Source organism: Ambystoma mexicanum, chromosome 8 (assembly GCF_040938575.1).
Source record: "Ambystoma mexicanum isolate Mex_15411 chromosome 8, UKY_AmexF1_1, whole genome shotgun sequence".
NCBI classification, from domain to species: Eukaryota; Metazoa; Chordata; class Amphibia; order Caudata; family Ambystomatidae; genus Ambystoma; species Ambystoma mexicanum.
In genome coordinates, this window is record NC_090929.1 from 1,056,996,670 (window position 1) to 1,057,008,371 (window position 11,702).

An 11,702-nucleotide genomic window follows, 5' to 3' on the forward strand; every position below is an offset into this window, starting at 1 on the left:
GCATCTCCTGTGCTAGATGAAATTACCAATAAAGTTCTCAGACCAAATAACCGGACATACTCAAACAATATGGCGAAGTACTACTTTATTCTCAATTTAATAAAAGCAGGACAAACTGATGAACAACGGACTGATGCTTGCACACTGACACACAACATTGATTACACAGAGGTTCTGTACCCCAATGTGCGTCACCTATGATGTCATCCTACGTGGCAAACTGTAAAACCTATTGGCAGGAGAGATTGTTTAGGGGAACATATCTACTTATAGAATGTATGCGGGTTAGTACTTCATTGGCTGTCACCTATATGTAGGACACGCCTTGAACTACCTCTAAATACTTATAATACTTGATTATAGTGTACGAAATGGCAGCGGATTGGTCTCTGCAACATTGTATAGCAGTTTGCCCCACAGACCTATTGATTGGTTGGCATTCCCACCCAACCTTGGACTTTCATCTCGGATAGCAGCAAGTAAGGAAACCGAAACCCAGGTGCTTTAGTCATGTCAGATTACTCCCCACTTTCTTAATTAGTCCATCATCTCTCATCAGCCTGACCATAAGCAAAAGTTTCTTGCCTGTAGTTGCCCTTGTAGTGTTCTCTGTTCTGGGACATTCAAGGGAGTATAAGCACATCGCTATCTTCAATAACAGCTTAATGAACAGTCCTTGTTTTTGACTTCTGCATCATGTTTAAGGAGACTGAAATTTGTTCATTTCAACCTCCTATTTACTGCTATTTGATTCAGTTATGCTGGGTGTTATTGCTCCTTTGGCCTCTAGAGACTTGCTCATTTTTGTTGTTTTAGCCTTATTCACTGTTAATTTCCAATACTTGCTTGTTGCACATGATTTCTTCTTCTTTAATCTAAGCAAAAATATGTCTCAGGCTCATGGCTTATCCATCGGTCTCCCTTTGTGCTTTCCAGCTATTCCTCGAAATAGCATCCTTGATCCCAGATCAACATAGACTCCTCTTCGTTTTCACATACATTTGTTTTCTAGCGTCTTTTAACTCTGCAGTCCTGCTCTGTTTCTGAGGTAGTTAGAATGAATCTTTGCACGGGCTGGCATCCATGTCCATTTTCCTATTATGGCCGTCCTTGCCATGTTATATACTCCTCTATAGCAAGCTTCTATATGTCTCATCTACCTTAGTTTGCTGTGTATTTACACTTATTGATCACCAAGTTACTTTATCTTATATTACATACACAATTACTTCATTCTTTCGTACAAGTTTCTCTTGTCACTCAGTCACATCGTCGTTCTTAAGTATTTTCATATTGTTTCAGTATGTCCTCGTATATCTTCTTCATGACATCACTCTGCCCTCGTCAGATGTCACTCATCGTTACATGATATCCAATGGTGTGTGCAGATATCCTTCCACTCTTTCAGTGGAAGCGTATATTTGGTATGGTTTTCTGAGTTGCTGTTGTCTCTCTTACACTCACTGCGGTATAGGGACAACACAGGGGTTCCCAAAAGCAGCTCTTCTTCTGCTGTTCCAGTATGACGGCGGTAAGGGGGCAGGATTTAGGGTATATGCGCCTACCTGCTCATCTACAACATCCTCTTGCGATGTATTTGAGCTTGATCTATCAAGAAGTAACATCGAAGCTTGTAATGTATATGGCCTGCCATTGTTGTTTCAAAACAGTCATTTTAGAGGTCACCTGTCTTGAAAAGCTGGTAAAATAGCTCAGAGTTTTATTACTCAATGATGAAATCTGTGTCTGATGTACAGGTTGCAAGTTCTAATCCTGGCAAAATTAACTCAGCTTTTCATCCATCCAAGGTCAATAAATAAGTACCAACTTTGGTTGAGGGATAATAATTGTATGTGGAGTGCTTTGGCGAAAGTGTTATAAAAACAACACATTGGGGCTCATTACAAAACGGGCGGTAGCCGTGCCGGTATAACAGGCACGGCTGCCACTAGTATACTAGTATAATTTTTTTTTCCGGTGCGCGCAAATGGGCACTTACCGGGTCATTACGGCCCCACCGGACCCGAGAATTGCCCATTCGTGGGCGCCGGAAAAAAATGCTAAACATTCCCATTTGAGCCCCATAGGGCTCAATGGGAATTGGGAGGCCCGATGCACCGGCACCATTCAGAATCGTGCCGGTGCATCCGACATGCTCTGCTCGCAGGTGCCGGTACGCCAGCCAGGTCAGACCTGGCCGGCGGCAAAACACCAGCAAGCAGAACTCGTAGTTTGTTACCGGACCGGCAAACTTATGATGAGGCTCATTGTTAATATTATTAACCTTCTAAAAATACATGCATCAAAAATCCACCTGTTTCTGCTTGTGTGTAGGCATTTGCAGGGACTGCTATCATATGAGCCGCCACTCATACCATTTTATGACCAGGTAGTACCATTATGTCAGTGCCTGGCAAAGGCCTACCCCATGTCTACACAAAGCCGAAACTGTTTGCTTTGCCAATGATTATTTGTATTTTATATTTATCTTTCCATTTCCTTCCTTTCAATGCATTTTGGATTTTCTTTGAAAAATAAAAAAGGCTACTTTGAAAACACTACCAGTACAGCCATGTGACTATTGTCATTCTTGCACCGATGTAAAGCCATATCACCAGTTCTGTTTTAGCATTTGCTTTTCGCGGTGATGTGATGTCCGTATCGATGCATTTCACTTCCCAGAAATTGACTGTTCATTAAGCCGGGGGCCTGAAATGATGAGCCTTCGCTGCCTATTCTGGGCTTGGTAACATCAGCAGGCACTGACCTTCTCTGCAATGTACAATTTTTATTTCATTCTTTTACTGTAACACATTCCTTTCCCGCCCTGATCTCTGCACTTCATTAAATCCATTTGTTCTCCTGAGCCCTTTGTCCTAATTAACCTGGGCTGGAACGGGCAATTCGAGTAATATATTCCTTCCTTCAATAGTATGTGCGAGGGCCATGAGATTCCTCTACTTTTTGTAACTGGGAGAAATGAGTCTTGTAGAGCGAGATGAACAGTACACGAAGGAACTGATTGTTCACTCTCCCATGATGCACCTGTGCCATTTCCCAAGATGCTGGAACTCTAGCCGCTCTGATCACAGCAGTGGCAGGCCCTGTGTTCTGAGCTGAGTCCATGAAATAAGTCAGGCATTGTTATGGTAACCACAGGATGTATTGGCTGCTGAGCTGAAACATTACATGACTATATAGAATAAGGGTGCACTCGCGTATGCTCATGGCTTCATGCAGACTACATACAAAATACAGTTAAAACCATTTGGAGTTAAACAGGCCGCATTTAATTGCACAAAAATGTTTTGCAAAACTCGACAGGCACCACCTGATTGCTACCTTTTAAAAAGTTTTCATGATATAATAGGTTATTTATAACGCGCTTAATACCCAGGGGTTTCTAAGCGGGGAACCGGGGATCGAACCTGTGGTGCTCCGTGATGTCTTACTTCCAAGGCGAGCACGTTGCCCCAGAGCAATCCTCCCGAGAAACCATGACCATGTCCACAGCAGGCCACCTTCCTCATCAGTAACCTGTTGGGCTACTAGCTGTCTGACCTGCTCTGGGGTGAATAATTAAAAAATCAAATGTCAAGCAGACAGTCGAAGACTCAAGTCTGGGATCCGCCTTCACCTTTGTCCCCGATGGGCAACCCGAGAAGCTAGCCAACCACCAACGCCTGCTTTGCTGGCCTATTGGATGGGAGAGAACCCCAAAGCCACAGCCTAGGTAGCAATTAGTCATAACATCTCCATATTCCGGAATGTTGGCCAAGGTGACAGCAGCTTGAACCTGCAGCTCCTGATCCCCTCCCTGAAGCTATTTCAAGATTGATAATGAATTCAAAAAAGAAAATTCAAGAACCAGAAAATCCTACTTCCAAGAAACAGAAACAACTGATGGAGATGGAAGAGGATAATCCTAGCAGTCAGGACATCTATACGCTTTTTAAACAGGTGTCCCTGGACATGGCAGAAGTGAAAACTACCTTGGCTGAACTGAACTCTAAGGTGTGTCATCTGGATGGCAGAGTGGATGAGTTGGAAAGAAAATCAAATTCAATGACTTCTGAGATGGCAGGGAGTTACAGGGCCTATAACAATTTGAAAAAGGATCTCCATGATGAGAAAACCCGGAGACTGGAAATGGACTTCAAGCTGCGGGAAAGAAATGTCAGGCTAGTTGGAGTGGAGGAAGACCCTGGAGTTCAGAAGCTGCTTTCAACAGTTATTGGGATTTTCAAGGATTGCTTTGGTCTACTGTCAATGAAGGAGGAGGATATTGACCATGTTTACAGGATTGGTAAACAGCCTGGCTCTAGACCCAGGCACATCATGGTAGTCTTTGTTTTGGCCAGGAAGAAGGAAGGTTTACTACTTTCTGCTAGGTCTAAGGGATCTACCTCTTACAGGGGAAAACCTATATTTGTGTTTCCGGATTACCCTAGAGAGGTTGTGATGGCTAGGAAGAGCTTTAAAGGTGTGAAAGACTTGGCAAAATCCCTGAGGGTGAAGTCCTTTCTGAACAAATATAACTCATTGACCCTGATGTTGCCAGAGGGAGAGAGGATAACTTCTCACCCGAAAGAAGCTTTATCTTGGCTTGAGGCGCTTCGGGATACATCCAGCACAATTGCTGATTGATTTGACATTGATACCTCTTATTTGCCTCCCCCTTTTTATTTTTTTTTAAAAATGTTTTATCGTGTGTTTTTTATTACATTTAACGTGAAAATGGCGCCGGATGGTGGTTTCAGTTGCAGATTTGAATTTGTCTGTATTCGAAGCTGTAATACAGCTTGTTGATTCTTTTGCGGCGACACTCCGATGGGAGGAAGTAAAGGACCTTGATTAACTGACGTGCTTGCGTGTGCCGTTGCATTTCTCTGCGCATCACGTCACGTGTCAGTAATACGGCCGGTGAGGGGAGGAGCTGCGTGTGAAACGAACATAAACATTCCGGGTTGCGGCTCTCCCTCCTCCTGCGAGTGGCTGTATTGCGGCACGGCACACTGGTAATGGGGATTTGAGTCTGCTGACCTTGGTTTTCTGGATTTATGTGGAAGGATTTTGAGGTGTGTAGGAAGTAGCGGTCTTGATGTGCTGCGGGGGCCTAGACTTCACGAACTGCGGATGGATACCGCCTGCCCATGCTGTATCAGTCTGAGGGAGATGCAATGGGCAGAACATTACCATATGTACATTAAGGGGGGCCGTGTGCAGCACGGTGCACGGGGGTGCACCAGATGTGCCCCCGCTCCTTCTCACGACACTCTATCTATTTACACAATCAGCTGCAGACAGCTGCAGACAGTATGGAGAGGTGGCTCCTTGGGGTTCTATGGCTATGCGGGGGAGTGTCCCCTTTTCACCAGTTTGTGCCCCTTACCCTTGTCACGTCCATCTGGACTAGCCAGTGCTGGTGAATGCGTGCACAACATGCCATGGTGGTTATTGAATATGACATATGAACGGCCTGCATGTGTTACGGACTGAAGTTCATACATAGCTGCAGGCACCAGTACCCTCCCGCGCACAGTCACACGTATTCTGCCTATGTGGGCGCCCTTGTAACCTTCGTTCTGCCCTGCGCCCATGTGCCCCCTTGACCTGGTAGAACACGTCGGGCACCCATTCCCAGATTATGCGTGTTTTATTTACACAGAACTTGTACGATGGCCCCTTGCGAAAAGAAATCCTTCTGCTGGCTGCCCCGTCTGGGTGAGTGCGGTGGTTGGCGAATGGGCTGCTGATGGCTGAATTTTTGCCATCATATTTGTGTAGCCATGTGACATATCGGCAGCCATAAGGTATGAGACGGCAACTTAGCAATTGGCATTGATGGGATGTAAAGTCCTCATGATTTCATGCAGGGTTTTTGGTTCTGTGGCTCAGCCTTGTAGTGCAATCAAACTGATGTTGGCATTGGTCAATCCAAGGCAGTCAAAAGGAGTAGAATCATTTTGCAGGCTGACATGCTGCATCTAATGCATTATTCGGGTACTGTGACTGTTGGTACACAATGCACGCTGGAGCGGCAGGATGACTTTTTAATGTGCTACAATTTTGAGATCGCATATGTTTGGATTTTGAATGGTTCCGGACACTGGCAAGTGGTGGAGTCGAGATTGGCGCACAGCTGCTGGGGTCCTGTTTCACTCTTTACATCGGCTCCATGTGACACTGCTTTCCTGGAATGTCCCGGAGTTGTGGAGTGGTCATCTTTGCTGCTCCCATACCTGCTTCTGAGTCCAAATGTCAAATTCATGTGACTAAGTCATGTTGATGGGTGGCACTCTGTTTCTTCTCCTGAGTAGATTGCGGAGTTGAAGGAGATAGTAGGGGTGGCGGCTATTCCATACGAGGTGCTTTGGTCCGTATATGCTTTTATGACGGTTCTACTTGTGATGTCACAGCTGGACTTAGACAGGAACGGAGATTTATACCATGATTGTCAGATATATGTGTTGATGCACTGTTTTTTGCTTTAATATTTTACTATGTTGCTGTTTTCACATATTTTTTCCACTTCTTTGTCTTTCTTTTTGTTTTAGAGGGGGTAGGCATTTCTCTTTTCACGGGTCAGTGATAATTAGATAGATGCTCTGACGGGTGTATTTATTCAGTTTTAGATATAGTTATTGTTTGCGATCCTTTTCACCTTCAGTGATTGGGAGGCTTTTAATTGTGATTTAGGTGTATTTTGCAGGAGGGCTCCTTATAGTCTACATGGGCTCTTTTAAACTTTGGTGTTTTCTGGTTTGGGAAGTCTATATATGATTGGGAGGGGAATCGGGGGTGGCTTGGGGTTTGTTAGTTCTTGTTGACGTTGGATTCATACTTCTGCAGGTGGGGATGGGGGAGGGTTTTTGATATTTATAAATACGGTATTTTTGATTTAGTTTTTTGTTGTTTTTTCCTTTCCCTTGCAATGCCATCTGGGAGGGGTGACCAGTTGTCTGTTTCCTCGTGGAATATAAATGGTTTAAATAATCCGCTCAAAAGGCAAACGATTTGTAATTGTTTGAAGGATATGCGCAGTGATGTTTATTTCCTTCAGGAGACCCATTTATTGCTGGACGAAGTTAATATGTTACGCAAAGGATGTATTGGGGAATTTTTTGTCTCGTGCTATTCGTCCAGGAGTAGGGGGGTTGCTATTCTGATTCGGAAGGATTCCCTGATTAAGGTCTTAAACTCTAGCTCTGATAAGGAGGGTAGGGTCATTGCACTTTTGGTGGAAGTTCAGGGAATTCAGATTATTCTTTGCAATGTTTACGCTCCCTCAGTGGATGATGGTTCGTTCTTTGGAAAAGTTGCTCAAATGCTGCAGGATTTTGCTTGCCGGAATGTTATTCTGGGGGGTGATTTTAATTTGGTTATTGATACTGTCAAAGATCGGAGTGGATCCAGTGCTGTTTGCAGGAGGGATCCGACATTTTGTTCTTTTAGCTCGTTTATTTCGGAATTTGCCTTAGAAGACTGTTGGAGATTTCTTCATGCTTATTTCAGAGAATACACGTTTTATTCTAGCTCTCATGATTCACATTCTCGTATAGATATGTTTCTCACGGCTGGATCAGCAACCTTGAATCTGGTAAGCTGTGAGATTGGCTGTATTGCTGTCACTGACCATGCACCTGTGTTTATGAATATGGGTTTGCAGTTTGATACTTCCAGATCTTTTTGTTGGAAAATGAACACCTCAATTCTTCAGGATGAGAAGATAGTAGATACAATCAGGTCTGAGGCTGATCAATTTGTTGTGGAAAATAGGACAGAAGGGATTGCTGTTGGGACAGTCTGGGAGGCATTTAAATGTACGATGCAGGGATTGATCCTGGGGTTGTCCCGTAGCAAGGGGAAATGTATAGAGAGGAAAAGTTTGGATTTGGAACAACATATTAAGCAGCTTTCAAAGGATTTGATAAATGACTCAGTTAATCTGGAGAAAAGGTGAAAACTTAGGGAACTGCAGAGCTGAATGAGACTTTGAAAGCAAGGTCTGAAAAGGATTTGTTTAGATTGAAATGTTCTTATTTTGATTATGGTGAAAAGTGCGATCGCTGGCTTGCCTATAGATTAAGACAACAGCAATCAGGAAGATCTATCACTTCTATCAATAGAGAGAATGGTCAGGTGACTTGTGACCCGAAATTGATTAATGGGACTTTTAAGGAGTATTATGAGAAACTCTATCAAAGTGAGTTGGGTGTCAATGGATTGAATGGTTCCTTTTTTGATGGCTTGGAGATACCTAGAGTGAATGATTTGGAGAATGCAATGCTGAGTGGGGCTTTGACTGTGGATGAATTGAAAACTGCGATTGGGAAGTTGAACTCGGGCAAGTCTCCGGGTCCGGATGGTCTGCCTGCTGAATTTTATAAAATCTTACCTGATTCAGTGGTAGAACGTATGCGGGATATGTTCATAGAATCCAGGGTGGGAGGTCTGCTTCCTGCTTCTACTAGTCATGCCATTATATTGTTTTTTTCTAAAAAAGGATAAAGATGGTTGTTTGACTTCGAATTACCGTCCGATCAGTTTGATTAATACTGATAATAAGATCCTTGCGAAACTATTGGCCCTTCGTTTGCAGAATCTTCTTGTGAAGTTAGTGCACACTAATCAGTCGGGCTTTGTTCATGGCCGGAGGACATCTAGCAATATTAGGAACTTATTGTTGTTGATGAAACAGGCACAGGATATGGATGATGATGTTGTGGTGCTTTCCTTGGACGTGGAGAAAGCGTTTGATCGTGTTGATTGGAACTATCTTTTTTCAGTATTGCGTGCTATGAATTTGGGAAAGGAGTTTATTTCATGGATCATCTTGCTTTATGCTTGTCCGACTGCCGCGGTCAGAACTAATGGGCAATTGTCGGATTCCTTTGTGCTACGGAGGGGTACGAGACAGGGATGTCCTTTATCCCCCCTGATATTTGTTTTGGCCATGGAACCATTGGCGATTGCCTTAAGGAGTGACGTGGGGATACAGGGTCTGAGTTTTCATGGTGCTGACCAAAAGTTGTGGTTTTATGCGGATGACCTACTTTTGTTGTTACGGAATTTAACAGTGTCCCTTCCGGCCTTGCTGAATGTTTTGGAAAGATTTCATGCGGTGGCTGGATTTAAGGTTAACTGGTCTAAATCAGAGGTGTTGCCAATTTCAGGATATTGTGACAAGAACTTGATTACTGGGATTGGCTTTCAATGGTGTGAAAGGAAACTGAAATACCTGGGTATATGGCTAACCCCACTGGTGGGTGAGATGGTTGTGGTAAACATGAATGAGGTATGTACTGATTTGAAAATGAGCATCTTGAGGTGGTCTTTGCATCATTTGTCCCTATGGGGCAAGGTGAAGGCTATCAAAATGAATGCAGCTCCAAAGATTAATTATGTTCTGGGTATGCTTCCGATGAAAATTGGTCAACATTACTGGAAAGAAATGGATGGTTTGTTGCTGTCATTCCTGTGGGATAATAAGCCACCCAGGCTTAAATTGTGGAAGCTTCAGTTGCCGGTAGAAAAAGGGGTCTGGGAGTACCGAACTTCAGGGCGTATCATTTAGCCTTTTCAAGTCATTTTATTGTGCCTTTTTTGATGGATTTGCCTGATAAATGGGTAATTGCAGAGGCAAGTATGTTGGGTCCGTCCCCTCCAAGGGCAATTCTCACGGCGACAAACAAGTCATGTAATAAATCGCCTTTGACGGTTTTTCTGAGAGAGACGTGGAGACAGGTTAATGAATTGTTGGGCTCGGTTGCTTCAAGGACCATTCACTCATCCATTTGGTTGAACCCATTGATTGCTACCGGGGGCAGGTCTTTATTCTGGCCGGATTGGTTTCTAGGCGGGGTGCTCTGGATTGATGATGTTCTGGTGGATGGAGGTTGGATTGGGGAACTTGAGTTACGAGCAAAGTTTCCCATTGATAATTTCAGAACTGAAGAATTCAGGAAATTGAAAAGATGTATCGGTGATGTGGCGGAGCTAGGAAGTTCAATGGTGAATCTCTATTTTATGGAGAGGGAGCCAGGTGGTTATTCCATTGCTAGCAGGATATATAATTGTATTGTGTCTGCTTATAAGGAAAATTCTGATGTGAGAGATGAATGGGAGAGGAGGTTGGGGTGTGAGATTTCGCCTGAGATGTGGTTGGATATGTGTGCGAATGTTAAACTCTGTGCAATTGATATGGTGGAACGGTCAAGACAGATAAAGATCCTCAATAGAGTGTTTTGGAGCCCAGAGCGAATGTTTAAGAGGGGGCTGATGGACTCGGATAAATGCTGGTGTTGTGGGAATGGACAGGGAAGTCTGGAACATCTGTTGTGGGAATGTGTGCGTGTACGGGGATTTTGGCACGATGTTTGTGGTGCCTGTCTGCGAGTTTTGAATTTGGATGTTGAATTGGATTTTATGACAATGATTTTGGGAGGTGGAGATTTGCTGGATGATCTCTCTGTGTCACGGAAAAAGTTTTTACTCCGTGGAGCTTGCCTGGGCAAAAAGTTGGTCCTCAGGGGCTGGAAATCGTGGAATGCGCCTTCTCTTGATGATTGGGTTGAGGGCATGTCTGCCCTTGCATCCATGGAAAGGGTGGTTTACAAGAGGCAAGGGAAGTTGAGGTTGTACGGAAAGGTGTGGGATGACTTTCTGAGTATTTACTGATTTATTGCAAGTTATGTATATATAATATTCTGTTATTCTGTGTATTTTTGCTGAGTATTTATTGTTCTGATTGTTTGATTAAGTATATATGTGTAAACTTTATAAATAAACAAATTAAAAAAAAATAATAACATCTCCATATACATTGTGTAGGTCCCCGTCAAAGGTGACACTCATGTCCTACAGCCTTCCCACCAATGCTAGGGTAAAAACAAATGTGAATACCACCCCAGTAAATTATGAATGAAGACATCCATCCCTTCATCTGAAAGGTGTGCCCCATCAATGTGACACAGCATTGGGGAGGAGAGCCTTAACAGTCCATGCCTAAAATTGCACAACTTCAGGGTGCAGGTGAACTTGGATAGTGTAATGTTCAGTTTCTTCCCTGAAGTGTTAATCACTGCAGGGCGGATCCCGTTGCCTTCAATGGAGGCCAATACACATTAATTCTGAAGAAAAGCAGTCACAACACCAGTCTTCCTGGGGAGCCTTGATAAAAAAGATGCATGGGTATTTCTTCTTCCAGGAATGTGTTGTAGAAGGAAGGGGAATGCCTGGAGCTTAGCAGCTAGCCTGGCTATTCATGGTGTACATGTTCTGGTGCCACCTGGACTCAACATGTGTGTCAGTGGTTTATGATCCATTTAAACATGAACCGTCTGTCCACATGTGTGATCTGAAATGAGATGTGGCCCAGGCACAGGTTACCATTTCCTTTTAAACTATGAAGTAGGGAGTCTCTGGTGTCGACAAGAATCTGAAGTCAAGTATCACAATTCTTTCCTCTGATTTCCTTTTTTGGATCTGGGCTGTTTCCGAAGAAATGGACTGGCATACTCTGCAATTGAGGTAGGGAACTCAGGAATGAAAGGTTGCAGGCAGGGAAATGTCTAGTTTCATGGTTTTGAATGCCTTCTGTGACTATTCCATACAAGAGTATTCTTCACCCTTCTTAAGCCCTCTTAAGCAGTCCCCGAGGTGCAGGGGGCTTTTGTATTACTTGAGAAATTGGAAACAAA